Raw genomic sequence first — 25558 nt, 5'->3', positions numbered from 1 at the left:
TATATATATATATATATATATATATAATATATATATATATAGAGAGAGAGAGAGAGAGAGAGAGAGAGAGCTTCTCCAGATTCCCACTTTTCATTTACTAATAAAATAAAGCACACCGAAAATAACTGGTATTATGAATGTGAATGTATTATCCGGAATAGAAGCTGCAGATTTCGATGCATTTATCCTTGTCTTTCTCCTTGTTGTTCGATGAAATAATCACGTTGGCGAGGTACCTGGCGATACATTTTTTTTCTTTTATCAATTCCCAATAATGTTATCCGGGCTGTGATCTTTGAATTTGCTAGAGTTTTTGATGGGAATGATCTACCAATATTTTTGATGTTGACGTTTATGTGTGTATTAAATACCAGCGGTCTCTCTATATTTATCCCCCAGGAGAGTCTTGTTTCCGCATGGCATTGTATATTGTTTTAGTGACATCATCAATTCGCATTGGGTTAGACGGGTAGTACATTGATGCCATTTTTGTGTAGCTGCTAATTACATATGTCAAGGACATATGTAATGTCCTTGACATATGGTATGTAATTGACTTATTTGCTTGTATCTTTGGGCTCCATGGGCTTTACTGTTTCTTCTGTTTATTAGGTATTTTGTAGCAATGTCCTGTTCTGGGTTTCCATGCACATTACCTACGAAATGTAGTGTAATATAGCGGTCACGTTTCCAGTAAGTATTCTACATGTCGATGTTGCAGTCATCTTCAAGTGTTCAGGAAACGTAACCATACATAGTATTGTTTTTATGTACTGAGCATTTCATAGTCAGATTTTCTTTGAAGTATGTTAGGCCGCTAGAGTAGTCATCATGAAGGGAGTACTTCCCGAAGAACTCGATCGATATTCACAGCACATTTGTGACTAAAATTTCCCAGAAATTAAAAGAGTTCTATGAAAGCACAGTGTCTCTACCAAGCATAGGTTAAACTAAGGCTACAGCAAAATGCACTTACTCGAGGTGCCATACAGGTACTGAAGAATGTATAATATGTGGATGTGAATTGACAGTCTAACCACGTGGCTATGTCCGCTTGAATACTAAAGTCCTTGCGTTACCATATTGAAAAACAGTGATAGGAGTACAAATAAATCAACTAAAACATGTAGAATGCATTTTACATGGGGGTTGTACATCATAACCATAAGTTCTGTTAAAATCATTGTTACAGGTAATCTCGAATACAATAATGGAACAATACAGTAATTCCTCGACTATCACGGGTGTTACGTTTCAAAACCTCGCACGATAGATGAAAATACTCGAAGTAGAAACAGTACTGCACTGTATATTTTTTATATTTTTATTATTTATATATATATTTATTATAAATCCAGAACAGCACCACAGAGGAACCGACGCAAGCTTAAATAATAAAACGCGATAGGTGAATCGCGATAGGTGTATCGCGATAGGTGAACCGCGATAGCGAGGGATTACTGTACAAAAAACACCAACATTCATATTTTTATCATTTTTGTAACGTAAGCTCTAATTAATAAACGCATTAACTTATAACTATTTTCTATGTTTATTTGTAAATACAGTATAAGATAACACTTTCCCCGCCACGATATTAAGTTTTATCATATTATATATTGATGAAAATTCATTGACCTCTGAAAATTAATCACGTGTGGTAGCATATATTATTTTTGTTGGTTATATTTTATGTTAACAATCTATTACAACATTGCTATTATCTTATTTTCTTTATAGATATCACAGCAAAAACGGCTACGAAACCATTTTGAATTCATTAATCTAATATGGTCAAGAAATATATGGAAATATGTTTTAGTGTCACAAAAATGTGAGTTTTATGTCGCATAACTACTGATAATATTTCATATCACCTCATATAAAACAAGATTGCTGATCAGCACATTGTCACTATGTAGAATGCAAACGTTTTAACACAAAAGCGGTTCTCGTTCATTTTTCCTGTCAGTTTTTACATAAAGGATTTTATAACAATAGAAAGAAGAATTTCTTTCTGATATCTCATTGTCAATAACATATATTTATATATATTTATTATAAATCCAGAACAGCACCACAGAGGAACCGACGCAAGCTTAAATAATAAAACGCGATAGGTGAATCGCGATAGGTGTATCGCGATAGGTGAACCGCGATAGCGAGGGATTACTGTACAAAAAACACCAACATTCATATTTTTATCATTTTTGTAACGTAAGCTCTAATTAATAAACGCATTAACTTATAACTATTTTCTATGTTTATTTGTAAATACAGTATAAGATAACACTTTCCCCGCCACGATATTAAGTTTTATCATATTATATATTGATGAAAATTCATTGACCTCTGAAAATTAATCACGTGTGGTAGCATATATTATTTTTGTTGGTTATATTTTATGTTAACAATCTATTACAACATTGCTATTATCTTATTTTCTTTATAGATATCACAGCAAAAACGGCTACGAAACCATTTTGAATTCATTAATCTAATATGGTCAAGAAATATATGGAAATATGTTTTAGTGTCACAAAAATGTGAGTTTTATGTCGCATAACTACTGATAATATTTCATATCACCTCATATAAAACAAGATTTGCTGATCAGCACATTGTCACTATGTAGAATGCAAACGTTTTAACACAAAAGCGGTTCTCGTTCATTTTTCCTGTCAGTTTTTACATAAAGGATTTTATAACAATAGAAAGAAAGAATTTCTTTCTGATATCTCATTGTCAATAACATATATTTATATATATTTATGTATTTTAATTATATTTATATAATCTTCGGATGCATTGTTAAATATTTCATTATCAAATGTCGTTCCCCGACTATTAGATAAAAGTTTTATTGTTGCTGTTGATTTTTTAGAATTTGTAATATATTCCTGCCTAAATATGAATACAGAAAACAATGTTAGAATGATTGTGCATGAGAGGAATATTGTATAACATTGTGTTATATTGTTAGACACCAAAAGAAAATTGCATCGTATATGAGAATATATCTGAATCGATCGATTTTCCTGATACATGCGCATGTGTTAAAAAAAATATTGATACATAGTTAGGCCTGTCGAGGTTCTGAATTCGATTTCGTTGTGCAGCCATTTTGGAAGATCTCTTCCACCTCTGGTCAATCAAAAAACATATGACTGAAATAATGTATATGGAAAATATCCAGACGTTTGTCCAATTGTCTTTGGATGGAAAAGATCATCTGTTACTCAATGTAACAGTGTATCCATTCTGAGGATGACTCAAACTTTTGATGCGTTGATTGATACTTTAGGACAAATTATAAGTCATAGTTCCATCCTCTTTACTTGTGTCGCTGGCTCTTCTATTGAACCATTAAAAATACATAAATTTTCGTCTGGTTTGCAAAATAAATGTTTGCAAATTGAACTTGAATACGAGAGGAATTTAGAGTCAGATAGATTTCAATTACTTTCATTCCTCTGCGTTTGTACCATATTAGATATTAAAGAGCATTTCAGAATTTATTAGTATAGAAAACAATTTTCTTTCCATTTCAATAATCACGATTTTGAAGGATTTTGAATTATATTCCTTGCAAGAAAATATGTGAGACACGATAATGTTTCTAAGGAATTCCATTGTACTGAATTTTTAAGCTATATGACAAAGAATATAAGTAATCATAATATTATTTTCAAATTTTGGCACTTAGCCATATATATATATATATATATATATATATATATATAATATATATATATATATATATATATATATATATAAATATATATATATATATATGTATATATACATATATATATATATATGTATATATATATTTATACATATACACGTATGTATATATGTATATATATATATACATAGATATATATATATACATGTATGAATGTATGTATTTGTGTCTGTGTTTGTCCCACCACCATCGCTTGACAACCGATGTTGGTGTGCTTACGTCCCGTAACTTAGTGTTTCAAGCAAAGAGGCCGATATAATGAGTACTAGGCTTACAAAGAATAATCGAGTCCGATTCCAAGCAGTGACCTGAATAATAATAATAATAATAATAATGATAATAATAATAATAATAATAATAATAATAATAATAATAATAATAATAATAATATAATAATAATAATAATAATAATAATAATAATAATAATAATGATAATAATAATAATAATAATAATAATAATAATAATAATAATAATAATAACAACAATAATAATAATAATAATAACAACAACAGCAACAACAACAACACCACCAGCAACAATAATATCGGAATGAGAACCCAGGTTCGAAATTTCCCCAAGATACCTGAAGAAGGCTGCAGGGTATATCAGCCGAAACGTTGTATTAACAACAAGATGAGGACAAATATCCGTCAAATTTAAATAATGTAAATAATGTACATAATTTCTCATCTCTTAAATATAGAATTACAAAAAATAAGTATTTCGCTATGTGATGCAATATCTAAACGATTAAACAGAATTGAAGATGGCCTCTAAATTCCCCAAAATAGTACACAACACCAAACAACTGCGGTCATCAGAGGCTAGCTTTCGTATCTTTATTGATGAAGTGTATATAAGATAATTTAAGACTCTTAAATCTATCAGAGCCACAGTTCATGCTCGTGTTAACAATTAATATGGCTGATACGGGGCTTCAGTAAGTAAATAATGTGATTAAGTTTTAATATATAGACCTGAAATACTCCGTAAAACCATGTAAGGATACATCACCTAATAACACATCATTGAATAAAAATAACAACAGATGACAATATAAAGTTTATGAGACAACAACAAAATAAAATACATATTCTACTTAAAAAGAAAATTATCAATTTTGACAAGAGAAACTTCTTTGGTTACAAAACAGTAAATCCAGGATCTGTTAGCTGAAAATGAAAGAGAAGCCTTTTAACAATGTATGTAACTCTAGTTTAGACGTCATTTTTATCATTTTAAAGCAGACAATTTCTGTTGTTTTACATAATGTTAATGGTAATATTATAGAGCTTAAATTTACGGGTATTAACAGTAAAAGGAAATAGTGTCGAGATCGTAATTCCTTCACCATATATTTCGTAAATTGAGGTGTAAGTCTGAAGCAGAGTTGAAATGGAGAAATATATTTGGGATTTCAGGAAGAATCATATTTGAATGTTGTTGATCGCATAGCTTTTCTGTGAAATGCAAGTAGCAAACGATATCTGCTTCATCACTTAGTCTTGGATAAAAATAATGGAAATCGAAAGTACCAATTAAAGACAGGATACCAAATAATCTGAGACGATTGAATATATGCACATTAGAAGAGAAATGGATATCAGTATATATTACATATGCAATAGCTTTGGTGTTTGGTGTTAGGATATACAACACTAAAATAAGTGTAGATTTATGAGAGAAGCTATGACAAAGTAATTTGCACTTGTCTTCCGTGGAGAAATATATTTGTAGTTGATCGACGAACAATCTGCAAGCCAATGTCTCTAAAGTAAATCGTTTTGTTAAACATGTAGATGAATTTTCTATTATGATGTGTGAATTTGTGAGAGAGAGCGAAAAGATATGGGATTGATGTGAATGTTTTCATTATGAAAACCACAGAAATATGTTTGTTTAGAGTAGAAGAAAAATCGATTTCTTATAGAAATAACATTCGAGATAATACAAATAGGTATTGCACGCGGATGATTTTTTTAAAATCCTGATAATATCTTTTGAATCGTCATTTACAGAAGAAACAGTTTTTACGATCAAAATAATAATATCCATTCATTACAGAGCGTGTCCATTTAGATAAAGCAGGCATAAACATATCACTTCCAGACACAGTAGTTCAGCTCATGTCAAAGTAACCCAGGTCATTTTATTTAGCTTTGCACATCCACTCCCAGTCGCATACTGTCTGAAATACGGCGTTGGTATGTATTGTATCAATACTTCGTGATTTATTTTCACACCAATTATTTTTCACTCAACGCATTATAAGCGCTGTGGTGTGCTTACGTATATGTGACTATATATACATAGTGATCCCCTTCGGTCAGACACTGACCATGGGTTTGCACCTAGAGAGTTACTCTCTGAGGCACAAGTCTGGGCAAGGTTGTTTCATGGAAGACCAGCAGTCGCCCATGCATACCGGCCTCCCCTCTCCACGTCACCGATGTGTCCAAGGGAAAGGCAAGGGCCGATACAGCTTGGCACCTGTGACGTCGCAACTCATTTCTACAGCTGAGTGAACTGGAGCAACGTGAAATAATGTGTCTTGCTCAAGAACACAACACGCAACCCGGTCCGGGATTCGAGTTCACAACCTCATGATCGTAAGCTCGACGCTCTAACCACTGAGCCACGCGCCTTATATATATATACATATATATATATATACATATATATATATATATATATATATATATATATATCAGTATTGTCAAATGTTTCATTCCCATGCTGGTATGGGTTCGAAAATCTGGATGCAAAAATGTCTCTATATAAGTATATACATACGCACACACACATATGCATATATCTTAGTGTTCCAGTTGGGTTTATAAGGAAGTTGATGTGATTTTCATATTTTCAGCCATTCAGTTTGGGGGAGAATTACACTATGAAGTGTTGTTCCATATTTTTTCTGAAGAAGGTATTATTCCTTGGGCTTTTATAGAAGGGAAAGATCTTGATTCTTCCTTCTCCACATGTTTCTAAGTGTTTACTTAGTGGAATTTTTGTAGCTCTCCCTGTCGGATATGTTGTCGGTGAATTCTGGCTCGTTGGCATAAAGAATTGCCAGTTTCCCCTATATAGTTCTTCTTGCATGTGGGACAGGTTATGCAACATATTAACTTTTGCGTTTTGCAATTCATGTTTGCATTTATTTTGAATGTGTGTCCACTAGTAAATTTTATTTGGCCGTTTTCATCTATATATCTGTAGATGGGGTAACTGCGGAACCCACATCTACTATATCCACATTCTTCCACAAAGAATTCGGTTTCATTCTCTGATGAGAATTTTGCTCTTGTCAGCTGTTTTTTCAGATTTTTTTCTTGGCGTTAATTGTTTCTTGTGCAGTATTTGTTTAATAGGTTTCCAATTTTGGAGCTTTGTAGAACTATTGGTAAGTTTGATTGTATTCATGCTTATATATATATATATATATATATATATATATATATATATAATATATATATATATATATATATATATAAACAGGGATTAGAGAACAAACATTAAATTCGAGTCAACAACTTTATATAACGACACGCTTCCATACATTTGATCACATATAAATATTACCAGGGTCTGTAACATATAAAGAATACATATATAAAAGCACAGAAGGTAAAAAAAATATACATACATAGATAGATAGGTAGGTAGATAGATAGATAGATAGATAGATAGATAGATAGATAGATAGATAGATAGATAGATAGATAGATAGACAGATAGATAGATAGATAGATAGATAGATAGATAGATAGATAGATAGATAGATAGATAGATAGATAGATAGATAGATTGATTGATAGATAGATTCCTCCATACATATTTATATATATGTATGTATATATACAACCATGTATGTATACATATATATATGTGCATGTTTGTATGCGCGTGATTTTGTGCACGTTTTTATTAAAATTTTTCATATTTTTATTAACATTTATATTAGTTCATTCCTAAAAGCTAATTGCAAAACGTAATCTCCTCCAAACTACTATCAACGTTTCTAAACATTCTTGGTCACATCTTCCTAATGAAGTGATTTTTGTGTGTCTTGCTACTACTTTTTGCAAGACTGTCTCAAGGACTGGTGTTGACATTACCTCCCACACATGACTCCTAGATTTATGCTCATCAGGCAGATGTTTTTTCTTCTTTGTGAAAGCAATTTGCGGTTTTTATCTTACGCAGTTTCCATTGTCATGTGAATCGCTTTCACTCTAATATATACTTGCCAAAAACGAATTCTATAAAATTCGTAAGTAGATAGGAAACAAATTGAATAATAGGACAACACATAAACACAGCTGTATATACAATATATCTTATTTGTAACAGCAGGTGGTCCGTGAATGCATACATACATCTCTCTCTCAATAAATATATGTGTGTGTGTGTTTGTGTGTGTGTGTGTTTGTGTGTGTGTGTGTATGTGTGTGTGTGTGTGTGTGTTGTGTGTGTGTCTGTGTGTGTGTATAATCGTCAATTAAACATGACTAAGTTTGAGAATAACATTTAAATTGCTAGAAATAGGAGCTAACATGTTCCAATGTTGTTACGAAGCACATAAGATATACTCTGATAAGGGCTGCAACCGCCCCGAACACCGAATCGAAAATTCCTTAGACTGACCGGTGAGTTTCGGCTATTGCCGCAACCATCTTCAGTAAAGCCAGCTCGTTCAGTTTATTCTGGGCTACCTCGCCTATCAGAGTATATATATTCACCATGAAAATCTATGGCTGATTTAGCTTATCGCTATTGTGTTTACGAAAAATTTATAAGCAGTTGTTTCCAACGTTATACCGTAAAGGAAAATTATACGCATCAACTATACTTGACTAAGGTGTGAATAATACCTACATTGCTAGAAATAGGAGCTAAAGTGCATCAATACTGTTGCAAAGCACATAACATATACTCATATATACTCCTGTGTTCAAAATTCCCTTGTTTCGACATCCATTCATTCGTAGTCAATAAATTAAATTCCAATTGAGTACTGTGGTCGATATGAACGACTCAACCGTTTCCCTTATCTTCCTGACCTTGTGCTAAAAGTGGGACTGAACCCAGAACCATGTGGTTGGTAAGCAAGCTACTTACCACACTACGCCTATATTGATAAACAGGCGCAAACGTGGTTGTGTGGGAGTTTGGGCAAGTGTCTTCTTGTTTAAACCAGTGCTGTCACTCGAAATTTCATTTACCATTAACAATGGAAAATAGTTTTGCATACCAACCTAACTTTTGGTAAGCGATGGTATTTTTGAAATTATTTCCTTTTGAGTTAAGTCATGTTTACTGAGGCAATCTGTCTTGCAGAAAAATACTAATTCTGCTTTTTATTTTTTATTATTTTCTTGGCATATGTTTAACATCATTACTGGAATAACCATAACTTCGAATTAAAGGGGATAATGTTGCTTTCACGTCTCAAAAGATTAATTCCTTGTTGTATTTCTATAAGGAAAGCATCAAATGCTGATGTGTTCCATAGAAACAGAACTATTTAATTTTTAATTTCTCTACTTGCCGATAAATATTAGTAATGAGAAGTATCCTCTGCCACAATCTAACATTTATTGTTAATAGTAAACAATATTTAAGCCACATTATTATAATTCAATTTAATTAATTTTATTACAAGTGTTTAGGTAAATATGCGTAACAAACATATTAAATGTAACATACCATGTTTGCTCATTCATACTAGAAGATATTGTCTTCAGTTGATTAGTTGCAGTATTGTTGTTTTGATAATTATCAAAACAATAATTGATTAGTTTAAAATAGCATTTGGATAGAATGATATCAGTTGACATTGATTCTTTGTAACGAATGCAACTTTGGATCCTATCAATGCCGAGATCGTTAAATTCAGCAATGATAGAATTTATCGCAAACAAAGAGATAAGCTTTAATCCGATATGTCAGACTAAAACAGTTTTTTTTTCTTCTATTTTACTCGTTCTTCTCTCACTTGTTACTAGGGTCAATAAAACAATAACAAAAACGATTAGAACAACTCTTTGTTTCTATAAATTCTAGGGCCAATAAATATTTCGCTTCTATTCTTAATTGTTCTATAAATATAGCTTTTTGTTTATGCGACAAATGTACAAATATAGCGCCAAAATAAGATTTACAACATACAGTTTCAGCTATTTCATAAAATAGAATTGCTTAAGCATTTATATGGCTTCGTTGCTGTTGTTACTATGTACCCTACTTTCAGACCAGTTGTTGAGATATTCTCGTCTGTCAAGAGATGTTTTATGTAAGTTTCGCCAATTCTGAATCCTTAATGCGCAAAATAAATCTTATTTGGGTTCCAAATAAGAACTTTAACCTCGTCGGATTATTTGCCGAAGGAAAATAGTCAAACAGACTATAGTCTCTACAAGAATTGCACAGTTGATAATGTGTAATAAAAATAAAGAAAAACAGAACTGGCGTTAATATGTTTTCTTGAATTGTGATTTCAAATCTCTCTCTCCCAATCTCTCTCACTCGCAGTCTCTCTATTTATCTATATTTCGATCTCTCCTCCCTCTCCCTCTCTCCTTCTCACTTTATCCATCTATCTGTCTATCTAAAATAAAACAGCTATTCTAGATTATGTACCCTTTTTTATCTTTCATTAAATTGAAACTGCAGGTCAAAAACTAACGTGTTAACCCATTGGCCTTGTAAAGTATGTATTTATGTATGTCATTATTAAGTTTTAATCCAAGATTTCTTGCCAACACAGAAAGAGCCGGTTTCTAGCCAACATCCAGGGCTCTTTCATTGAAATTCCAACAACACCAACAGGGTAGTTTCGTATGTATGTATGTATGTATGTATGTATGTATGTATGTATGTATGTATGTATGTACGTATGTATGGGCATAATTCAATACCAAGACTTTTATCTTTCTTCATTTCGGATTACTTTTAATATTTACCTATTCTATACTGTTATTCTTTTATTTGTTTCAGTCAGTTGACTGCAGCCATGCTGGAGCACCGCCTTTAGCCAAGTAAATCGACCCCAGGACTTATTCTTTGTAAGCCTAGTACTTATTCTATCGGTCTGTCTTGCCGAACCGCTTAGTTACGGGGACGTAAATACACCAGCATCGGTTGTCAAATGATTTTGTGGGGACAAATACAGAAACACAAACACACAGCCGGTTTTTTATCTGCATATGTCCCAGGGGTGGGGAGTGAAAACATTTCAAAATTGTTCACTGAGTCCCTCCCTTATCATCTCTGGGTCTGCAGTTAGTGAACCATTCTCCTGGAGCAATGGTCCTATTTAATATTGTATTGTGGCTGTTTCTCTTGCAAATTTAGGCTTTGTTTTATGCTTCCCACGGCTCTGTTCTATCTGTTCTTTCCTTTTCATGAGAGAGTTTGATCTCGCTTTCGATTTCGACTTTTGTATGTGTACATATATATGTGTGTGTGTGTGTTTTATACATACATACATACATACATACATACATACATACATACATACATACATACATACATATATATTAATAATATAGCCTGAACAGGTTAAGCTACCCCTATTTTGGAGATAAAAGTGTTGGCGTTCGACGCATAATCACGGAGGTATGAGTTTGTATCTCATAACCAGTCGCCAACACTTTTTTCTGCGAAATAGGGGTAGTTTATCCTGTCCAGGCTATATTATCAGCATTATCCTGCGTTTAAGAATTTAAAATAACTTTAACTTTCTAAGACAACCCAGCGCTTCTAAAGCAAACTTCGTTTGTTTGTTTACGTTCTTCATAATTTGAATATACGAGCAACACGCCCCCCGTTCCAATGAACGGTGCTGAGTTGTTAAGCATTTAAACCAAATTTTATCAAAACAACTTGTCCGACCGTTCCCATAGGCCTCCCCTTTCAGAAAAACTGATTTAACCTAAATTTGAGACACCAGCAAAAGAAGAAATAAAGATAGACTTTCTCTCGCGTACGCGTAGTATCGATAGCAACAGCTGATGTACTTGCGCGTACAAATGCACGTTCCCATGGCTTTATCGATCGCATTCTCACCTGGAATCCATTTTTTGTAATTTTTTCATGACTTATACACGCCCGGATACCGTCAGTATCTACATATCAAATTTGAGCGCATTCGGATAGAGGATGCCCGATATCCTACAAGACACACACACAGACAGAACTGATTTTATATAATATATATATATATATATTGTATGTGTGTGTGCATGTGCACGCATGTACACGCGTGTGTAGATGCGTTTATGTAAAATGCACTTCACAAGGTAAAGCAGAAAAGCTGAAATATAGTAATTTTTTTAAATATTTGCACACAGATTAATGCGTGTGTTTCTTTTTAGACGTACCTTCGAGTGAATTACATTCTTTGAGGGTTTTTGTTTGGAATACAAATGTCTCCCTAGAGACATTACGTTCAAAAGCACATCTATGTCCATACATCAATTGACTACGAGATACGATGCGGTGGTTTGTATCAGCGTTGTCGGGAAAAGAAACCGTCTCAGTGATTTTGAGTTCGAGTGTAATTTCTGTTCCTTTATAGATAGCTAACGCTTAATGGGTGTGTGGGTGTTTCTTTGTTTATTTGCACACATACAGCATATATTTAGAATGTTTTTGGTATTAAATTTTCGCATTTAAAAAATCATTTTTTCGTAGTTATTACGCAGTTACTACTCGATTTCAAATAGTATGGAAGATAGAAATTAATTTATGCCTTTATTGTTACTCAGTTAATTTTATTTATGATTTTAAAATATTCAGGATTTAAGCTCAATAAATTTTAAATGTAACTTCGTTGCTGATGCAGTATTGTGTAGTATTAAATGTAGTTTAGTTGTTGTTGTTTAATCTAAGGCTGATTTTGATTGGTAAAAGCCTGTGATCATGTAGCATTCAAGATATGACTCACATATTATAAAGGATTACTCGGGTTACCTTACCTAATGTCTGTCTTTTCATTGTTAATAGAAAATTTTATTGCCATTTTAAGCAAATTCAGGGACTCACAGCTGTGTTATGTCTTGCAGATCAGACTAGCTTTGCCTATAGGAACGCTGTAACGTAGTATTATAGAGATTACAGACCCAATGATATTTTCCAACTACTAGTAGTTATTAATCCATGTTTAAAGGCCGCAAATTATTCAATATTTCACGATTCCTCTCAAAAGCATCATGCTTAATTATTTAGTAAAATGGTAAGTTACTGATTTCATTGCAGACAGTCTGCTGCTTCTTACAGCTCTTGCTCTCACCAGCTGTCACAGCCTGAGACACTCTGTTTATTGAAAGTTGGTAACAAAGGTTGACAATATCTCTGGGCAGTGACATCTAAAACAATGATCAACATCTAAAGCAATGAACACATGTGACGTTATAGTAAGTGATGCTTGCCCGCAAGTGACGGCTGGCTGTATTTTAAATACAGTGCAGTCTAATTAGTAATGGCTAATATTACTATGTTGGTTCTAGTAAACAAAATAATATTTTTTTCCCAGATCGTAACACAAGGAGAGGATGTAATATTCTTAGGTTTTGTTATTTTCTGCCAAGTTTTTATTTTATTTTTAACTTCTTGCTTATTTGGGCGCGGCAAAATAATGTTTCGCTGTGTTAAGTTGGTTTGGTTTGTTAATTAAGCAGTCACTTTTAATAAGATCGCATTATCAAAGAGAAGATAAAACCGTGAAATAAATGAGATTATATAATCAAACATGCCCTGTAACACAAATACATGGAAAGAGGATTAAGAAAACATTACTCTTTGGTTGTAATTAAGAAGGAACAAAAACAAAACAAAAGACTGCCAAAATAAACCTGCCATGATGGATTATTAGAAAGCAACTTACGCAAACATGGAATATAAAATAAAGAAAGAAAATCTTCGAGAGATGGGATGTATTCATTCAATGTTCATATCAAATACTGGCCGTTGCTTAAATTATTGACACAAACTGAAATGTATGGATCTCTGTCGGTTTCGAGGATAATTATTCAGAAATTCTGTCAGCTGAAATATTTACTGAAATGAATTACCATAGAAGTGTTGGGTATTGCGCACATAGTGCACCATGGATGCAATTCTCATACGAAATCAGTACGACAAAACTGTGCCTTTGAAATCCCGGTATAATTCCTTGGATATTTTCTCACGCTTAACACATTTCACTCGGAATGATTTGTTTCAACTGGAGTTATGGCAAAAGACATTTTTCCTAGGTGTCACTCTATGAGATCGAACTCTGGACATCGTAATTGCAAAAGCGAACTATATAACCATGTTACTCTCATACTAATCGATGCCTTGTATTCAATTGAAACAAATATATACACAAACAACATGTTTATACACTCCATGCATTCATAATTAATTAACACTATTTCTATTCTCTACTCACAGCTATCTAAGTATAAGTATGTGTGTGTGCGTGCATATACGTGCGCGCGTGTGTGTTTGTGTGTATGCCATATGTACTGTGACTATGTGCCTCCAAGATTGTATCTCCATTAATTTACAAGATGACAAAGGGTAGTTTGAAGTGTGTGTGTGTGTGTGTGTGTGTGTGTGTGTGTGTGTGTGTGTGTCTGCATCTAGCAGGGCTCGCAAACACAATGAGAGCCCTTCAGTGAGTCTTAAGCGTTATCCACTGGATACCGTACCGAATCTCCAGTTACGATTCTTAAGATACTGGTTTTAAATCTCACCGAATGCAGACACGCTTTTTCTCTCCATTCACATTCTCCGAAACGCTATCCCTAATACATGACTTTCATGTTCAAGTACCAATTATATTGATCACGTCACCATCGCTCTGATTGTAAACTAAGACGAATGGCGATATTGCATGTTAACTCATACTAGGATATACTAAGGAAAAGTAGGTACAAACTCCTCATTGAACAGGATAACTCTGAGTCATTGAGTTAATCACCATTACCAGTTATGTAATCAAAAACTGGAAATGAAATATCTTGCTAGAGGACTTAATTAATTTGCGCTGCGTTGTCTAAGAATCGAATCTGAACTAATGGTTGCGAGGCCATCATACTGAACACTAGGCTACGTGGATGCATGGAATATACTATATTTCTATGCCTCTGGAGTTAATAAAAATGAATAATCTTTAAGAACGAGTATTGCTTAAACCGACTGTTTCCATTCCAGCATTTCTAATCGATTGCATATATTATCAAATTTTCATGTCATAGGTCCCTCAACCTCGAGGGATATGAGACAATTGAAAAGTATGCAAGAAAATAGTGAAGAAGGAAAAATGAAATAGATGAAAAATATTTCGTCTTCTTACCAATAAAGAGGAGGCTAACGTTTTATTAACATTTTTGGAGTGTAGTAGTCATTTTGAGAACTACTGTCCAAACGCATATGTTAAAATTATCATTTATTGCTTTTGTCGCCATCGTCATTGACCTCGTTGTTAAAAAATTATTTTCCGAAAATCCATGTCTTGAATAATATTCTACTTGTCTTATATATTTTGTTTTCCCTGACACGAATTAAGATTATTGCATATAACTTTATGGCTAGAATCGTTAGAATGTCAGACAAAATTGCCGGTTACAAAATTTTACATCTTGGACTCAAATACAGGCAATCGTTAAGATTCGTCCTTTTGATTTTCGAAATCTTTGAACGTTTGACAATTCTTGGGATAAAAGAAATCAAATATATTAAGTTTGGGGGATGCCTGCATACACACACACATGACTACTGTTTCATTATAGCGAATTCGGATGCCTATTTATTCTGCCAAGATCACTTTTATCTCTAGTTCTTCTCGATATCAATAAAATAAGGTACCAGTCATATACTGGAACGATTTATATTCCTACAGTTTATGGTGGTATGTGAATAAGTAATGGAGAGCTTTTTAGTTAACACGTTCAAGGCTCTGCCAATCCACCATTCTCATCTACATGAATGATCGTGGCAAGAGTATAAGCAATAACGTTAATAATGAGTCATTATATTTTTAAATAATCAAACTTCTGTCATTAATGATGAGAATAGATCATGGTGTAAATATTTTGGATTGAGAAAAATTTAAATTGAAAAAACGGCTTTTAGCCATACATATTCAACCATGGATATGTTTCGGTCTTATGAGATATTATCAGCTTTGCCGAATCCATATTTCAGTTTGATGCGAATCACATCATCTTCACAATTCTCCGTTCTTTGCTTTGATTTAAATGTTTGCGTGAAATGTTTTACAAGTAAATATATTTTCCTTTCTTGTTTCGGTTATTGATACAAAGATTAGAGTATCATTGTGGTGTATTGATGTTCACATATGATACCTGTATAATAGTTCTGTCAGTGTCGTGTACTCTTGTATATCACAAACTTTTATCTTTCCAACTTTCAGTTTTGTTGCCATATTAGAAATTTCTACCGTTTGTTTCTTCTCTTAAACCTTTCTCATATTTAATTGTATGTTTTGTATTTTCGTTGCTACAGTTCAGAGTAAATTTTTATCATTTATCACTGTTGTGTTGGGATAATGCAGAAACATTATTTACTTTTTACTCATTTATTTTTTACTCTTGCAAGCGCTAAACCTATCTTCCTGATTTCCATTTTGACTTTGTATTATCTTGCTGTCTTTCATTGTGATGTCTTTACTTTTCTGTTGTATTTGAGCTGTTTGTTTATGTTTTATTTTCTGAATTATATATTTTTATTATGCATTTTTCCTTTCCAATCTTCTATTTCTAAACCTGATATATTTGTACTTTTAAATACGTGTCTTGTTGAATTCTCTTGTCACTCCTAAAATCAATCTATAATGAACACTGTTTTCTCTCCAGGAATTAAATTTTGTCTCAGTTCTTTGTTCGAATGCTTGAAGCTGCCATATATTCCTGTAGGAGGAAAATGTATTCTTTTCGACATCCATCATACATATTTTTTTCCTTGACAATTCGCAAGTTTTGAAGAGTAAATTCTGTTCGCTTTGTCAAGGTGTATCTCAAGTACGAGTTGATTCTCTTCTTGCGATACGGCATGAAACATGCTTTATTCATCTATCTACCTATCTTTCATTTATCTCTCACTTTGTCTGCTTATCTTATAGAGCTGTAGTATCTGATTACAAGTTTGAATATGCATTTCCCTCTTGAACTGGGCAAAATTATCCAGTATTGCTCATATTGTTTCTCGAAGGAAGCCCCTACTTGCTATTCATTTCATTTGCTCTCTGTCAGTGTAGTTACACACGACAGTCAATCGTGATTTTGCATAATTAATTTTAGAAGAACGGAATATAATTCATAAAAATGAATTAATATCTTATTTACATCTGAATCAATCAAGACACGTATCAGTTGTTATGGACTTAAGTTGTTGATATTTTTTCTTTCAATATAAATTAATAATTTTCTAACAATAACTACTATTACTTCTTTTATTCTTTCCGCCGTGAGCGACATTGCCTTTCATTTTTTTCCGCGCATGATCTCCTATCAAGATAAACAACGCATGACCTTGCAGAAGGGTCCCAGTTAGAATTTTATTCAGGTCGAGTAGACCATCCTCCTCAAAAGGTCCCTGAATAAAGTTTGTTTTAAGGATGATGAACAAAACACCCGCTCTTCCAGAGGTGAATTATTCAAACCCCAAAGAACTATTTCAACGCCTGGCTATGAGGATCCCCCACTAGTTTAGCTCATGATCAGAGATACACATATTGTCAGCCACCAAGGACATACCCAAATGTTTAAAATCAAACAATTGACAGACAAATCTCTGAAATTGAGCACTATATTCGTTTTAGTCCATATTTTATACTAAGACAATCAATGTACATGGCAACACTTCCAAACAGTTAAGATCAAAAGCCATGAGAGCCACTGCCTGGTACTCTATCAGGGCATTATTATTATTATTATTATTATTATTATTATTATTATTATTATTATTATTATTATTATTATTATTATTATTATTATTATTCAGTAGTATATTTTTTATATCGTGCTTTCACTTCACTACCGAGCGCAGCTCTGTGTGCCTTGGGTATGTGCTGTGATTTGTTGTGATGCTCTGATGGTTATTGTATGGAAAGTGTTCTGCGTAGGATGTGTGCAGTGCCTTGTAGTGCAATTTTCTGTATGTTATATGCGTTTGTAAGTCCTGGTGTTTTTGTTATGTATTTGTCTGAATATTTTTTTATCATGCCTAATGCACCTATTATGATAGGAATTGTTTCTGCTTTTATATTCCACATTCTGGTTACCTCTATTTCCAGGTCTTTGTATTTTGAAAGTTTCTCCATTTCTTTTAGAGCCACGTTGTCATCCGCTAGTATTGATACATCAATTAGAAAACATTTTTTTTCTTCATGATCTCTGACAACTATATCTGGTCTGTTGGCCTTAATTTCTCTATCTGTGTGTATTGGCATATCCCAGAGTATGGTTGCTTTCTCGTTTTCTGTGACCTTTTCTGGTGTGTGCCTATACCATCTTTTTTCTGTTGTTATCCCACAGTTATGGCACAGTTTCCAGTGTATATAGGTCCCAACTCTGTCGTGGCTGTGAATATATTCCTTCTTAGCCAGGACTTGGCAGCCAGAGATAATATGATTTATTGTTTCTTGTCCATCTCCACATATTCTGCAGTTACTTATTATATTTCTTTTCATTACATGTTTTTGGTAATTTCTGGTGGGGAGGCTTTGGTCTTGTGCTGTAATTAAAAATCCTTCTGTCTCTGCTTTGAGTCCTGAGCTTCTCAACCATTGTTGGGATTTTTCTTTGTCTATTTATTTTGCATTTAGTTTAGTCCAGTATTTGCCATGGAGGGGCTTTTCTTGCCATCGTTTTATCATGGTTCGTTTCTATTCTATTTTTAGTTTGGATTTCATTTGTTTTATTGCTTTTGTTGTTTCTTCATCTTCTTATTCTTCTTCATATTTATTAGGCGGCATGATTTCTTGTTTGTATTTGTCAGCTTCCTTAAATACTGAGAACAGTTTTTTGTTTTGCTCGTATTTTGCCGCTATTTGTATCAGTTTTCCTTCCTTCTGAAGTAGATATTTTTGCAGTCCTATGGTGGTTATTTTACAGTAGTTTTCCAGCTGGATAAGGCCTCTACCACCATCTATACGTTGTGTATATAGCCTTTCTATGTCAGATTTTGTGTGATGCATCCTAGATCCTGTCATTATTTTTCTTGTTTTCCTATCTATTTTGGTCGGTTCATTTAGTGTCCAGTTACGGATATGGTAGCTGTAACTTATAACTGGGACGGCTAAAGTGTTGATAACCTATTATCTTGTTTTTAGCATTGAGCTCTGTTTTCAGTATTGATCTAACTCGTCTATAATATTCTTTTTTTTTATTTTCTCTTTCAAATTTGTGTATTGTGTCTTATCTAGTTCATGGATTCCTAAGTATTTGTAAGTTTGGCTTTGGTTTAATTCTTTTATTTCATTGGTTTTATCTAGTGTGATGTTGCTACTCTTAATTAGTTTTCCTCTTTTCAGAGTTACTTTGGCGCATTTCTCTAATCCAAATTTCATTTCTATTTCTTTGGTAAATCCATGAACTGTCTTTAGTAGTATTTCCAGCTGTTTGTCATTTGTAGCGTATATTTTTAGGTCATCCATATATAAAAGGTGGCTGATCTTTTTGCCGTAACATTTGTATCCACACCCAGTTCAGTTTAGCATATCCGATAGAGGTGACAGTGCCAAGCAGAAAAGGAGTGGAGAGAGCGTATCTCCCTGGAATATTCCTCTTCTAATGGGGATGGCTTTGGTTTTCACAAGTCCCTCTTTTGTTTGGAGCTGTAGCACTGTTTGCCATTTATTCATAGAGTGTCCTATGTACTTTATAATTGTTGGTGCAACTTTGTTCATGGCTAGTGTTTCGAGAATACATGTGTGGGGGATGCTATCAAATGCCTTTTTGTAGTCGATCCAGGCCATACTGAGGCCTTTCTTCTTTCTGTGGCTGCCTTCAGTTATGGCTTTATTGATCATTAGTTGATCTTTACAGCCGTATGAGCCTTTGCGGCATCCTTTCTGCTCTTCTGGAAACAGGTTGTTTTCGTCCAGGTGCTTGTTCAATCTTTGCGATATTACTGCAGTAAATGCTTTGAACATTGTAGGGAGACATGTTATAGGTCTGTAGTTTTCTGGTTTTGCTGTCTCATTTGATTTGGGAATTAATATGGTTTTCCTCTTCGTGAGCCATTCAGGCATTGTCTCTGGCTCTTCCAGTATGTTGTTAAATTTTCAGCCAACGTTTTGTGCATTACTGTTAGATATTTCAACCAGAAGTTGGGAATCTTGTCATGCCCAGGTGCCTTCCAGTTGCTTAGTCTTTGCAGTACCTGGGTGACCTCTTCAGTTGTTATGGGGATCCAAAGTTGCTCAGATGCTGAGTTTGTTGTTTTAATACTCCTTTTTTTTGGTTGTTCGTTCGCCGACCATATTTCTCTCCAGAATTCTTCCACTTCTTCTGCCGTCGGTGCTGCAGTGATTTCTATTTTATTTTTGCCAAGTTCTTGGTAGAACTTTTTGGGGTTGGAGCTGAACTGTTTGTTTTCATTATTATTATTATTATTATTATTATATTATTATTATTATTTTATTATTATTATTATTATTATTCAATAGTCTTATTTATTCCATGTGCTTTCACTGCATAACCGTGTGCAGCTCTATGTGCCTTGGATATCTTCTGTGGTTTCTTGTGACGCTCTTATTTTCACTGAATTGAAAGTGTTTTATGTAGGATGTGTGCAGTGCCTAGTAGTGCTATTTCCTGTATGTTTTGTATACATGTAAGGCCTGGTGTTTTTGCTATGTATTTGTTTGGATGTTATTTCATAATAACTAATGCGCCTGCTATGATAGAAATTGATTCTGTATTTAGGCTTCACATTTGAGTTACCTCTATTTCCAGATCTTTCTATTTTGAAAGTTTCTCTGTTTATTTTAGCGAAACGCTGTCATCTATTGGTATTGATACATCGATTAGAAAGCATTTTTTCTTGATGATCTCTGACAACTATATCCGGCCTATTAGCCTTGATTTCTCTATGTGTGTGTATTGGCATATCCCAAAATATGGTTGCTTTCTCGTTTTCTGTGACCCTTTCTGGGGTGTGCCTATACCGTATTTTTTCTGTTGTTATTTCATAGTGTTGGAATAGTTTGCAGGATATATAGGTCCCAACTCTGTCATGTCTAAGAATATAGCCCTTCTTAACCAGGACTGAGCAGTCATAGACAATATGATTTATTGTTTCTTCCCCATTACCACATATTCTGCAGTTACTTGTATTTCTTTCATTATGTGCTGTTATTATTATTATTATTATTATTATTAGTAGTAGTAGTAGTAGTAGTAGTAGTAGTAGTAGTAGTAGTAGTAGTAGTAGTAGTAGTAGTAGTAGTAGTAGTATTACTGTTGTTGTTGATGTTATTTTTAAACGTTTTTTACAACTCACTCATTTTACAACTAGTAGATGAAATAACAAATAATCTATACTGGCATTATAGATTACTTGTTACAGTTAGAGACGAATCACAAAGAACAAAAATGCCGTGAATACTTTGCTCATGCGCACAAAAGCAATACCATTTTATTTAATGAGCAAAATATTAGTATTAAACACTAACTAATATAAATCACAAACATTTTAACAACATCGACTAGAATTAATGTCAACAACAAAACTACTTTATACATGCAAGTATCCTTCTGGATGTAAATAAGGATAGCGTAAATCTTTCCTTTGTAAACGTGCATTGAAACTCTCTATCTGGAATGATTGGCTGAAAGATCGAAAATTAGGTAACTTGTGCATAGTCTGGCACCAGTGTTCTTCAGCCAATTACGGCAGCTCTCAAGTCAAGAAGAAAAGAAATCTATCTCTGCCTTGCCTTGAAGACAGCAGTTTTCTTTGTTAATTAAACACTGAAAAATTACCAAACGGAAATACATAGCAAAAAGCTATAAAAAGTAAGATGTAGAGTAGACAAGCTGCACAGAAGAAACTCTTTTCGCTGACGAAGATCCAATCGCATAAAAGAAATTGTATGCCTTTTGATGTGAAACCAGCATCAGCCCTGAGCGAAATGAAATTCAAGCCATTCACAAGAAAAACAAATATGCAAATTATAAATCGAGAAGAAAATGGAATTATTTTAAACATCATAAAAGCGGTGGAATACTTGTACAAATTTCGGATATACATTTCAGAAATTTAGGATGTAACATTAACAACTGGATTTTTATACTGTTCGCATGCCGTTTCTAATTTACTGGAGGAATACAGTCATATGATATCAGATCTAAGAAGAATATTTTGCTTTTTAAGACGATTCCTTGTGGCCCTTTCTATATAATATTGATATGCTACATTACAGAACAATATAACAGGGGAATACTGAGTAATATCAGATACTGGAGAATATTTGCAGTCTACAAATTCAGATCAACCACAAAGAGAACTTAATTACGTCCGGTTATTCCAACTCTGTGTAATATCCACACAATATCCCATATTATTAACCAATTCAAGGATACGTAGAAGGCCATGATAGCTTGACAGTTTAGAATATCTTCGTGGATATTCAAGTCATGAGAAGCCAACAGTTTATCATGGTTTCATATTATTAACACTTATATCTTGATAAGCCAGACGTGCAGAACCGAAGTAAAACCTTGTAATTATTTTAGTAGTATGACCGATTCCTTTTACTTATTTTTCCATCATCCATTACCATTTTGTTAACAAGGAGCTACGTTTTCAGTTCAATGGATTCTAGAGTAATTTACAAGAAAAAAAAAGCAGAACATATGTCATATACATTAAAACGAGGCATCTAAAATTAGAGGAAAAATAAAATATTAATTATACAGGGAATGTTTTACCACTTTGAACGATAAGAGATGGAATCGCAAATCAAAAAGCAGACGGAATCACTCGTCCATTAAAAGTTTCCGCTACTACAAATGGTATGGTGATTCACTGAATTACAAAGTTTTAAGTCCCGCATCACCAATTCATCACGGCCTTTAGAGAGATGATGTGTAACTGTGATCGATATGTTTCAGTTTCACCATAGGTTTGATGTTAATTTGCAGGTTTTTCTCTTCTCACATAAGCTTGGAACGATTTTATGTCAAACTCGTTCAAGTCTTCTTCATTATTACTTCCAATAGTACGAATGTTTCGGGAGAGATGAAGAGTAGAAGGCCTTCAAACTAGAAACCTTCTTTGAGTAAGTGTTTTGTTCCTTAACTTCTTTCAATCTAAATAGAAGCGAGCCACATCCATGTAATGACGTCTAGGTTCCCTGCTGCCAACATTTTATTCCTGTTGCCAACACTTTTCCATGAGCAAAAAATCAATTCAAATCTCAACAATCTAGAATGGAAAAGTCTAATTGGACTACAAAGTGACAAAGATCTGGCAATTTAAAAAGCAGACAAAGGAAGTGCAGTAGTCCTGATGGACACAGATTACTACAAAAACCTAGTATTATTCATACTAGAAAATGATACCTTCTACAAATAAGTTGTAAACTATAAGCAACAAAAAACAATGAAATATTTTGCAACATTTTCTCCTGTGAAACCCGCCGCCTAAGCAATTTTCTAGACATCCTACTGAAACCCTTGCTGCAATATATCAAAATTTCCATTAGGGACGATCTAGACATTCTTCTACAATTCATCTACCAAAAATAGCAAATGAAGAGACATTATTGGCTTCCTTCGATGTTATTATTTTTTACAACGACATCCCACATGACTATGGAATACAAGCAATAAAATTCTGGCTGGAAAAGTATTCCGAAATAATTCCGGAACGCATAAACCAGGTTTTAATTATTGAAACATTAAAATTTGTACTTCAGAATAATTACTTCCTATTTGATGACACTTACTATCGTCATAAATGCGGAATTGCAATGGGAACAAAAGCAGCCCCTGCTCTTGCGAACCTAATAATCGGATATTTCAAATTCCCCATATATGAATTGTCAATGCAAAAATATGGATATCCATTTCACCATTATACAAAAGAGAACAAGAAAAGACACCTGGATGACAGCTTTATGATTTGGAAGGAGACCACGGATAAATCAATACTAAATAATATAAACCTTAACATTCAATTTACAACGTATATAACAAAAAAACAACTTACCTTCTAGGATATTATGAAGATAAAAAATCTCAGCCACGAAATTGTATCTGAAATTTAACATAAGCCAACTGACTCGAAGCAATATCTCCTATTTAACTCATGCCACCTGAAACACATCAAAAGAAATATCCTCTTTAATTTAGCTAAAAGGATTTGCACAATAGTGTCTGATGGATATATTTGGGACCTTAGAATAATATTAACTGAAAGGCAATATCCACTCTCACTTATAGACGATGGAATCTAGCGTGCTAAGAAATTAGGCATTGAAACACTAAGTATAACAACACGTAGCATCACACTTCATCTCAAAACACTAGAAACAATGGGGCATACAACACTGTTGTACAAAATCTACCTATGCTTACTAGGGATCCAAAAAGGAACAACATTCTGAAAACACATAAATCCTTCAAATACAAAAAGGAACATAAATCGCTGAAAAAAGACTTCTAACAAATGCGAAACTTTAAATAACAACCACGAAACCAACGGTTGAAACATGTGGTTGCCCAAATTGTGGAACATTCTCCAACCTACTGGAATGCTCGGAATTCCTATTCAAACAAGGAGAGAGGTTCACAATTAAAACTAACTTCATTTGTGCTTCAGAAAATCTAATTTATGTTATAAAGTGTTCAGTTCCAGTTCCCGCAATACAAACAGATTCCTTTGAATGGAGACATCGAGATATGTGCAGTTAATATCAAATCAAAGTACACAGGTCAATCAAACTTCTACAAGTTCAAAGAAACATTTTTGACTGTACAAGAAAGTTTAAATAAAGAAAATTTGTTCATCGAAAAATACAGAACACATCTAAATATGAACGCTTAACCAACTTTGGTCTCACTATATATTTTAATTCATGATCACATACCCATCACTCTACATATTTCATCTGACTACTTTAGCTTTTGAGTTTTCGTATATACATATATATATATATATAATATATATATATATATATATATATATATATATATATATCCCCTGCCCGAATAATACACAATATAACCTCCACTGTCCCCAATAATAACTATCACCAATTACTTCTCCTTAGATTTTTTTCTTGATGAATCGTTCTTTCACAAACTTCTACATACACGACATGGACTAAAATATTCTTAAGAAAATATGAAATTACAATAATTTCAATGTCATGATTTGTGAAAGCGAAACCGGTCGACAAACACAATACTCTTTCATTTATGAAGTATATTAAAAATATATTAAATCTATATAAACTGTGTGCATTTTCCTTTTTTTGTATATATATATATATATTATATATATATATATATATATATATATATTATATATATATATATATATATATATATATACATGTACTTGTATAGCAAGTGTCTTGATCTGAGATCGTGTGCTGGAACGGAAACAATTGCAGCATGGAAGGTGTTTGCAAGCCATTTAAGAAACACAAAAATCCGTTAGATTCACTTCAACATTTAAATTTAATTTGCTAAAATATTTTCGTCGCTTAGAGGCCGCGACCTGTTTACTGACAAAATTCCGTACTGCAGTGTTGAAGTGAATCTAACGGTTTTTGCATG

The sequence above is a fragment of the Octopus sinensis genome, linkage group LG10, assembly GCF_006345805.1.
Source record: "Octopus sinensis linkage group LG10, ASM634580v1, whole genome shotgun sequence".
Lineage (NCBI taxonomy): Eukaryota > Metazoa > Mollusca > Cephalopoda > Octopoda > Octopodidae > Octopus > Octopus sinensis.
Note: the sequence above shows the minus strand (reverse complement) of the source record.